The 11,038-nt window shown below is 38.8% G+C and overlaps 1 protein-coding gene across 1 annotated transcript in view; it reads right to left on the bottom strand.

Moving 5' to 3' along the window:
* Window positions 1-8,264: 8,264 nt before the first annotated feature.
* LOC144060061 (uncharacterized) overlaps window positions 8,265-11,038 on the bottom strand; it is an 85,209-nt gene continuing 82,435 nt past the window's right edge. The window contains exon 6 of the mRNA XM_077579199.1: window positions 8,265-8,742. The gene's annotated coding sequence lies outside the window, so the exon portion shown is untranslated. The remainder of the gene's footprint in view (window positions 8,743-11,038) is intronic.

Genomic DNA, 11,038 nt, shown 5'->3' with positions numbered 1-11,038 from the left:
AAACGATGCAATGTGATGATTTGGTGCAATAAATATATATTTTTAATGCTGCTATTTGTAATGGGGTAAACATGACAGTATTGGCTTCCTAGATATTCTGATAAGCACGACTGGACGTGTATGATCTATTAGCCAGATGCTACGAAGCCCGCTTGAGCCTAACCAGCACGTCCGAATATATGACTGCTTTATGGCTCAGACAATACTTGTCATTAACTTTATTGTCCTCGGTGAGGAAAATACAACCCCAATAAAAAAGGCTAATGCTGTTCTGACACTGTTAACGCTAAGTATTTATAATCGGTCCAAATGCAGACATGCCTTTTGTTTTGACCCGTCTCCGTTACAGCAGTTATACTGTAGCTATAGGAGATAAAAGATAGTGGGGAGAAAAGTGGCAAATCATCACCTTGTAAGTTTTAACTGGACTATGGGAATAATGATGGATTCATTTTATTTAGTCTATTCTGCGGAAATGATTGTTGATTCAACTTTGGAGTGATCAAGACAAAATAAAGAAGTCTTAAGCCCTTGTGGAAAATAGAACTTTTGCAAACTCATTTATTTATTTCAGCTTGTTATGAGGCTTAATATTGTTGTGACCGCAGGTTAATGATTCTCCTCAACTACTTAACACGATTTCACATAACTTTAAAAAGACACGTCAATAACGTAACGTCTAATGATAATTGAGATCAGAGCTTGCTCACGCCACTGCTCATTATTCTTAAATTGAATGACTTACTTTGGTTTTGTGTTGTTGACATATTGATCGCATATAACTTAACATGGCCCTCCTATCACAAGTCTCTAATCTTACTGTCAGGTATACACATTGTTGTTTTTGCACTTGTTACTTACAGCTGTCAAGCCATTTGTGACCATTATCTGTGGGGGGAAAAAAGTGCCACATAAATACATCTTCGCTATCCTCACCGCAGCTAATTGTTGGATTTTGTTTTCTTGCCAAGCATTTCAGTACAGTACACCCAAACCCAATGTGCGTTTGATGGATGCACTTGCTTTAGTGTTTGTGTCATACCATATAAATAAACCTGATGTATTAGTGTTAGTCTGTAGCTATCATAAACTAACAGGGCAGGTATGTTCGTTTTTCCACACCAACAATAGAACTTCTAAGCTTCCGATCATCAGCGCGGAGTGCAGTGAGCCTGATGAATGAATAATGTCTGAATAGAAAGCCATTTGTAATTTTGTGCCGCACCGTTTGAAAGATGCGGCCTTCTTAAAACGAGATATTTATACCAAGGCGCCTGTTCTGTTGTGTGTCATTTTACAACTATTCATCACAGCAACATTAGTCCAAGATCTAATGGTATTGAACAATTCATTAGCTTAAAATAAGTAGTAAAAAAAAAAAAAAACTGAACACAAATGAATATTTCATGGCTATCATTAAAAGGTCTGAACAATCCATTCTTGCTTATAAAGCTTTGTGTAATAAGGCAATCCATTGAATCACATGCAGGCGGAGGCAATGGCATCCTTGTGTGGACTAAAATGCTGCACTTAAAAGCTGTGTTAAATAATTCACATTGCTTTATGGCCATTTTACACCTGCAAATTATGGCGAGCTGTATATCTGAGAGTAAGCAGGGGCTATAGAGTGACACGTCAGCAAAAATAACATGGACGCTAAATCTTCAGACAAGTGTGTGTGTGTGTGTGTAAGAGTTGACATGATGCAAGTAAGCCTACTACTCTTGGGTCACATGCAATTAGATAAAAACTACGAGGCACTCTATCAGCCCAAAATACCTTTCCTCTCATGCTCAACAAAAAACCCTCTTACAGTCACATAAACACACACACACACGCGCGCACACACACACACACAATAAATTGTCACACGTCACAAACACTCTCACACACTGTCACACACGAAAATTCTTCTTTCAAAAACACCACAAATCTCAATCACTAGAACCAAACTTTCACACACACAAACACCCTCTCAGGGGCAAAGAAAAAAAAAAACTCACACGCACCCAAGTGCTCTCTCGTGCTCTCTCTAAGAAATCTCACACTCACTAAAACTTGTCACACATCGACTCACACAAAAAAAAATCTTTCACACTCAGCAGCAAACGCTCTCCATCACACACATACACACAAAACTCTCTCACACAAAGTTTTTTTATTTAAATGAAGATAAAAAAAAAATAGCGTGCGTGTGTGTCAAAAAGTGTGTGAGAAAGTAAACTCAAGATTGAAAATGGAAGCCATCTCAAATGCTGATAGGCTCTGAAATGCAATACACTGGGAAGAAACTGTACTTAATGATTCAATTCCAATTAATATGTATTGCACATGAGTTATATAAAAAAGTACTGTGCCGAAATTTAAAAATAAAAGATAGAAGCAACTGAACTGCATTTAGGGCAGTCATCATTTCACAGACCACCAGAGGGAGCCCGCGTACCATAACACATTGCGAATCACTGATTTAACATGCGCTGTAGTGGTATTTTGTCAACTGCTTCCCTTCCACTGCAATGCTAGACAGCAATTATGCAAAGTGTCATCGAAACTACACCCAAAAGCAATAATTTCAATACAAATTGTAATAATATCTATCTATCTATTTTTATATCTATCTATATATCTACAGTATACTCATACGTGAAACGAACTGAAACAAACACGCACGTAAAAAATGTGGTGGATTTCAACCTAAAAAACACCAACAGTGTTTTCGTTACACTCCACTAGATGGCAGCATGGTCCATGAAAAGGCAAAGCTGTGTCGTCTCTCAGCACAGCATGCAGATGCTAGACACTGTTGCCAGACAAAAAATGGTTACTTTCCCCCTGTGATGACATGTCTGGTAGTCATCTCAAAATTTCATCATATTTGTTTCTTCCCATCATCGTGCCATGATAGGGAACACTTTCTTCTAATGAGAAAGCAGTTCTTGAATAGCAATTTTCATTAAAAGATCTATTAATTTCTGTTGATATTGTTATTGTATTCTACTGTATGTTGTTGACCTTGTCCTGATGAGGCACAGACTTGGCTCCACATGCACATCAGGGAGAGAACCTGCAGTAGATAAGCTGTGTTTTGGCCAGACGGACATACGCACATGGAAACTGTGAGGAAATGGACATCCAGAAGAGAGGGAAACCAAGCAGTCCATTTAGATACTGTCTACACCTTTTCACATGCAAGTACAAAGCCGGTCTCACACATCGGTGTTGACTACAATCGCTCCCCGAGGAATTCAGGGAAAGAACAATTCCTTGCATCTGTTTCCTGTTCACTCGCATGGAGGAAACTGGGTATAAATCACAGAAAATATAAATAGAATCAGCATTCAATTTACAGGAGATTGGTGTAGCCTTGCGTGTTTTTTTTTGCTTCTGTGAAACTGATATGTGCATATTTGCATTCAACAGAGGATGCATAAAATAAATGAGATGCCTCAGGTGTTCACCTAGCACAACCTTAGCATTGTTTGTTAAAACCCTTGCACGTGTGTGCAGACACAAACATAGCATAGACAGCAAAATATTTCATTTAAATTGGAGATATTCAGATTATCCACACACTAACGACATCTCCTGTGTATTCAATGTCTACGTTTGTCCTCATATTTAGTGTTCCAAAAAGAATGGACGTAATTTGAAATGTACTTGACATGCGAGTTTTCACTAGCTTCATGTTGGAAATATGATTGATCAAAATTTCAACATTTCCAAACGGATGTTCAATATGTGCACTTGCCATGTCCGGTTTTTAATTGATTTTCCACAAAATTGCCTTTTCATTGCTATTAAATGTCATTTTTCACCCTTGGGGGTGGTGGTGGAGGGGCAGCGGTGTGTGTGTGTGTGGGGGGGGGGGGGGTGAAACATTGCTCGTGCCATTTCAACAACACATTTCGCAACATATTTATGATTTATATAACTTCTTTCTGGATAGATGGTGATTGAATCTCTTCACTTGGACTAGTCATTTGTTTTGTAGCTTCCCCTAAGAGACTCCAGTATTCTCGTATTATCACTCATAAATCCACATACATTGATGCACCTACATTGTATGTTAATATTGACTGATTCTTTTAAAGCGGATACATGAAGGAGTGCTTGACATAGCATATTGACACTGTCAGGCAAGGCTGGACAAATCTCTTTTGAATGAGCCAGAGGTCAGGAATGCATCTATTTCTCATGCGGATAGACAAAATGGCCTGTTTTGTCAATTCGATTCCCATGCGGTGAAGGAATTCGCTGTATTTGTGATGTGATCTTTGGTTGTGAATTATAAACTTAATCCAGCCAATGACCTCGCCTGTCTTGCTTTGTTTAAGTGTAAAACGAGAGAAGGTGCTTGGAAGCAGTCCAATGCATCAGCCTATTGATGAGGCGCAGATAGTGTGCGGTAATAAAAACCTTTATTTACAGCTCCGACACAGGGCCGCTAATTGACTGCCTGGAGGAAAACAAATGTGGAAACTCGCCGCTCTCACACGTTCAGCGATAATAACCGGTACGTTGTCAGTGGACATCAGTCAGTCATGTGACCGTCACACAACTAGCCTGCCTTGTCACACATGAAACTGGCACATGAAAAGTGAAATGCTTCTATGAAGTCATTCACTGCCATTGACGGCTATAGACGTCAAAAATTCATTTGAACTATTTCTATTAGTTTAACATTTTTTTTCCACTTTTAACAAGAGTATGAAACCCTAGAATTTTTTTTTTTACTATACATTTAGAACAGATATAACATTTGCGATTAATTGTGAGTTAACTAGTGAAATCGTTTTAATCGATTGACACCCCTAATTTTTTTATAATCTTTATATATATAATAATCAAGTAATCTTTTGGAGACATTTTTTTTTAATTTAAAACTATCCAAATCCTCTGATTTCAGCATATCAACTGTGACTGATTTCTGTAGTCCTTTATTAACTCTTTGACTGCCAAAAACGTTAAATAACGTTTAGTAAAATCCTATGGAGTGCCAAAGACGTTAAAATACGTTTTTTTCAAAACAGAGGTGAAACTAACCATTTTCTATTGTTGATTACTGAAAAACGGAATAAGATAGAAACAACTTTTTTTTTTCTGATGAAAGATGAGAGTCATCTTTCATTTGGTAGTATGTGTGTTTCCATAGTCCAAACACATAATTTTCTGTGGACCTTGAAAGATCAGTCAAAAATGCTTAAATCGGTTGGCACCCACGGCATCCCTTTTCTGAAAACGTCTGGCAGTCAAAGAGTTAAGAAAAGAAAAGATTATTAAAAATTAGGGGCGTCAGGCATTTCAAAATCTGTTCTAAATGTACAATCCAAAAAAATCTAGGTTTTCATACTCTTGTTAACAAAAGTGGGGGGAAAAAAGTTAAACTAATAGAAATAGTTAAAATGGATTTTAAACATAAAAGAAAATACGGTTTAAAAAATCTTATTAGTGTATTTCTTTTTTTAAAAATTTTGCTTATGAGCCCAATTATGTGAAAATGACATGGCAGACTATGTCCAAAGCCAAATTTTAAACAAAAGTGTACGTTCAAAAAAACAAAAGCAAACCCGGCCAATGACAGCATTACCTCAGTGTGTTTGCAAAAAAAAAAAGGAAGACGTGACGGAAGTATTTCCTGTCGTATCCGCCGTCACGTCTCTCCCAGTGCGAATGCCGCCTATTGTCATGCGTGCACCTCCAAGGCTGTTGTGAGCGTCATGCCCCTCCCTCCTGGGTGAGAAAAAAAAGGGGGAGTAGGACAGATGTGGGAGACGGAGGTGGAGCAAGGGGATCTCATCCTGCCACTAATTTTTGTGTACAGACAACAAATGAGCACAAAAGTGCTGCTTTCACAGTTTTCCCGCCGCCCCGACGTTGAGATCCCCGGCCGAATGAGACAAAGGGACGGCGGGATGATGAAGTTCCGAGCGGCGCTGGGCAGGTGTTTCATTCGTCTCTGGGGGGGAGGGGGGGTCTGGGAATACACCTGCCCACTACAAAGCCGGCGTGATGGATCGAAAAGGCACCAACTGACTCAGCACTTAAAAGAGCTACTTGGGATTAGAGCAGAGAGGACCTGATTGAAGCACACTGTCATCCTGAAAACAATAACACACATTCATCTTTCCTATCCGGCGTGATGATCATGCTGCTGATGTACGGAGGACGGAACAGCAGTCAAAATTCTTGCAGACTTGATTTAGCTTCTGAATGCAATAATGAAATGCTAATCGAATGTAAACCCAGCCAGGCTCTGAGATCTGTAGACTCGGGTCAATTAGTAGAGCGCAGAAATTCAAGCAAACACGGTGAAGCAGCCTTTAGATGTTATGCTGCAATGTGTTTTCCCTTTAAACCCATGATTACGATATTTTAAAGCATTTTAAATTGATCAATTTCACAATATGTTCTTTTCGTAACGTTAGAAAGCTACTTTGTATTTCTTTGCTTTGTCTTTGATTATTTCGTTTGTTAAATGTTGCCATAGTAAGTTTGGCAAGCTACTTTTTGCTTCTTTGCTTTTGAATGCATTTAACGGTTTTGTTTGCGAATGATTTTAAATGTTCTTTTGGTTGTGTGGAGTACGTTGAGTCATTTGTATGAAATGTGCTGTATAAATAAAGTTGCCTTGCCATGCCTTAAAGGGATACTTGACTCTTTGAGCCATTTTCAGCAGTAAAAAGTTAATATTTTGTCCAGAATTAATTTGATAACTTCATTATTTTTCATGTTCAATTAATATATTTAAAAACTAATTTTGTCACTTGCTGTCGACTGAAGATGACATCACCTGAGCTGAGGAAGTAGGTGACGACCAATCATGGCTCAGTTTGATGACCAAACCCAGAAAACAGGTGAGCCATGATTGGTTGTTACCTACTTCCTCAGCACAGGTGATGTCATTTTCAGTCAACAGCAAGTGGCAAAATTGGTCTTTAAGTATAATAATTGTACGTGAAAATATAAAATATTTTTTTTACTGCTGAAAATAGCTCAATGAGTCAAGTATCTCTTTAATCCACTGCTTTCATGTCACAATGACAAAGACCGACCTCTGACCAACCAATCACAGGATAGAAAAATGATGTCATCAAGAGCCGCCATTCCAGCCTTGCGAGGAATAATTTGAAATCTGATTGGTTAAAGAAAACAGATCCATTGCTAGTGTAGTTTAAATTACATTGACCAGCACTGCAGAATCTGAGGTCTATGGGCAGATTAGATTGACATGGCAACAGGAAGAGGCTGACGTCTGATTGGACAAAAATAATCGAACATCCACTTTATGAGGAGCATCCTCTTCATAAAGATAACAATGTTCATTTGAAACCATGTTTATTATTGTGGTTGTTGTTTACAGTAAAGTAAAACGGGATTGCATCAAACTGACAGCTGCTTCTAATGTTTTGACCTCCTTTATTTGTATGTAATACAGATCTTATTGCTACATCCGTATTATTTTGAATGAGTTCAGTTAAAGAAGAAGTGTGTGTCGAGTGTGCATGGTCCCCTGAGTCAGTGACTAATGTTGTATAATAGCCAGTGCCGGCAGGGGTCATTTTACAAGTGGAACCCGACAAAATCTCAATGGGCTTTTCACACAGCGACTGTAGTAGAAATATTATTACTATCAATTTATTTGCCGTTAATTTTCGAGTATACTGTAAATTGTGTTTCGCTGTATGCGCAGTTCATGTAAATAACATGACATGCATTCAGAATAAATGTATATTTGATAAAACATGCACGATGAATATTAAATGATAAAACTCAATATAGTGTCAAATGAGCTGCTGAGCTTAATGCTCAAAACTCTGAGACAAATTTAAATTTGTTCCACACTTTTTAACTTATGTGCTGGGTGCACTTTCATCTGCTAGAAGCATCTCAATATCTGAATGAACTTTTGTTGCAGCCATGCAACGTGCCTTCCTTATCTTGTCCTGTTCTGCTTATCAGGCCCGTGTACTGGCTTGGTTCTGTAATGAGTGTCACGCCTGCACCTCTCGCCATGTGGACGGGCCCCCACATCCGTCCAAACTCACACAATGAGCGGCTAGTGATGCTTGTGTGCGTAATGTTCCGCTCACACACCTGTGCGTCACCCTCCATATGTGCCCACCGCATGCATGAACGCGGGTGCGAGCACTGCTTGAACGCGGAACCCCCCCCTGTTTGGGGTGGCAATGACAGATTTAAAGGATGTTGTGGATTTGAGAGGGTGGGCGGTAGAGGATACGCGTGACATGTAGCATGCGGCGGTGGCGTGGAGTGATGGCATCCTCTATTTAATGAGCGAAGCCCGATGGTTGCACACAGCTGTAAATCTGCCTGCTATCACTCGAATACAGGAAGCATTACCTAATAAGTGAAACAAGGGCGGCTAATTTCGATAGAGGCCGATACCTCCCACTGCGATGCGGAAGGCAACCCTGGTAGAAAGTGGAGCGCAAACGTATTGACTTTAAAGGTGGCATGCGATGATCTGACTTTGTAATGTGGAAAAAAAAAAAGACATATTCCAGATGTCTCGGGCTAAAAGTGTAAAGCACCTTTGTGTCACTGCCCCTTCTTGCTTTTTTTCCTGGCCTGTCCTCTCAGCCTTGATTTGTAGAGTGCTGGTGTCAAAGGGGACTACTTTGTAGATGCCGTGCTCTGCTTACCTGTTTCCCCACAGAAAGGGCAGTAAATGTCACCCCATGACACTCTCTGGACTGTCTCACTCGGACCATTACAAGGTTCCTGGGGTGGATGCAGAAACACATGTCTAAATTAACGTCAAGAAATGCTGTGATTTTACGACTGTGTGATTTTTGCGAAAAACAAACGTGATTAGTCAACATACGGCGCCGTATTAGGGCCGCATAAAAAATAAAAAAAAATTTAGAGGGGGGGCTAATATTCTGAGAAATGAACTCTCAAATTTGCCACTTTATTTGCAAGTTTATAAAGTGGCAGATTTGCGAGAAGAAAAAAATCTCATGAAACCTATGAGAAATACACGTAGTGTAAATTTGCGACTTTACAAAGTGGCAAAGTTTTTTTCTCTGAATATTACCCACCCTCTAATATACTGTATATATATATACAGGGATGTGATTTGACCAACGTGAAATTATCTGAAAATTTAGCCGGGGGTCTGGGGGCCGCTGGCACCCAGCTAGGTCCAGGGTGGTGGTGGGGGGGAAAAGGGGGGCAAAGCCCCCCGGAGCTCATGGGTTTTCCGTGTTTTTAAGTACTTTCAATGCACTCACATGACAAAGAAATAGACAAAACAACAAGCATAAATTTTCAATGTATATTGAACTATCCCATATAAAATGGCAGTTTTAGTCAACTCAAAATCAGTCACATTCAAAAACATTGGACTGTCTTTGCTTTTAAAAACTATCACTGAGAATATCATCATATCTAACTAATGTGATTACTAAGTTAACACATAAATAATGTTGAAGAGTTCAAATTTCATGAACAAATAATTGTATCATGACCAAATGAAAAGTAACTCATATTAGAGCATACCACAAATGTCTTTGTTATAGCAGAAGATGTTATCTGTCGGAGTCATGTGCATACACAATGAACTACAAAAAAAAAAAAAAAAAAAAAATCAGATTTTTTTTTTTTTGGGGGGGAGATAAAAAAAGCGGAATTCCGCGAATTAGCGGAAAAATCACATCCCTGTATATATATATATACATGGCCCTAATACGCCGTCAAATAAACACGGTTATTCACTAATTTAAAAATTTTGCATTTATTCAACTACCAAAATTCAACTTTAAATATAACTTAAAAGTACAACCATAAAATACATCCGTAGCAAGTAACTATATTTTAAAAATAAAAAAAAATAAAAAGCAAATGTAAAAATGATTGATGTGTGTTTTGTCCTCTTAGGGGCAGTGTGGTGCACGCTAAGAGATACATGAGCAATTTTATAAATATAGCTCATTTTTCACAGATTAGAAAGAATATATGCCCATTAGTATATATATTATCTTGATGTGTTCCTACAGCATTTGTGTGTGAACTTTTGTTATATGAAGGTAAATCCCGTGATGCCTAAATGCGAATTTTTTTCCTAGCCAGTCAATAGTGTTTTCCAATGAGTGCTAGCATTTAGCTGGGGATCAACCTAAAACAAACTACTTCTCGAATTTAAATATAAAACATGTGTAATTCCTTGTGTTGTGTATTCTGTTTTACAGTTTTCCAACTGGGGCACCAATAAATAAATACAACAGCTAGATAAAAACATGTTACAAATAGTTTCAAAACAAGTTCCCTCATCGCAGAGTAGCTCCAAGTAAACCTGGCTAATGTCCTGTTAAATAAAAGATGGAAAGTGCATTGGTGATTATGGCTCACCTTGCCCAACCCGGCAAAAATTGACCAAGGGATGGCTCATAACTTGGCAGTCATAAGTCAAAACAAAAACAACGCATCATTACAGTATGGTATCCAAAGAGGTGTGATGCCTTCAAAACTCCGTTGCCACATGGAAACAAAACCCAAGGGTCCCACTCATTCTGCGTTATGAAGAGTTGTATTCATTATGCACTTTATTATGCTTTAATATGCGTGTTCAGTGGCCTGTCGGGGTGTGTAAAATTGTTATACACGAACGCTGTGGTGTGAAAACGCTTGTAAACACTGAGAACAACTGTCTTTGTGAATGCTGTGGGATGAGGTTGTTTTTCTTTCTTGTAATTGCTGACTGGGCTTTTAACCTTCTAAAATCATCAGTGATGAAACGAGCTGATGAGGAACAGAAAACATGCAGACTGCACGATGTCCTGGGGATTTCGCAAGGCATTCAAGCATGGGACTAGAAGCGGAAAGGGGAAGCCATGTGACAATCACCATGGGATACAACTTTTTTTTTTTTTTTTTGGGTTAGGTCACATGAGAAATATGTTCCCATTCTGTCCCTTTATTTTGCAGTCGTATTTGCCGGCTACCCCGTACGCATTCCATCCATTGCCATAGAGGGGGGTTTAAATGGGAAAATGGCACTTAACACTTCAGCTACAAA

This window comes from Vanacampus margaritifer, chromosome 11 (genome assembly GCF_051991255.1).
Source record: "Vanacampus margaritifer isolate UIUO_Vmar chromosome 11, RoL_Vmar_1.0, whole genome shotgun sequence".
NCBI classification, from domain to species: domain Eukaryota; kingdom Metazoa; phylum Chordata; class Actinopteri; order Syngnathiformes; family Syngnathidae; genus Vanacampus; species Vanacampus margaritifer.
The sequence above is the reverse complement of the archived record's forward strand: the minus strand, read 5'-3'. Positions and strand labels throughout refer to the sequence as shown.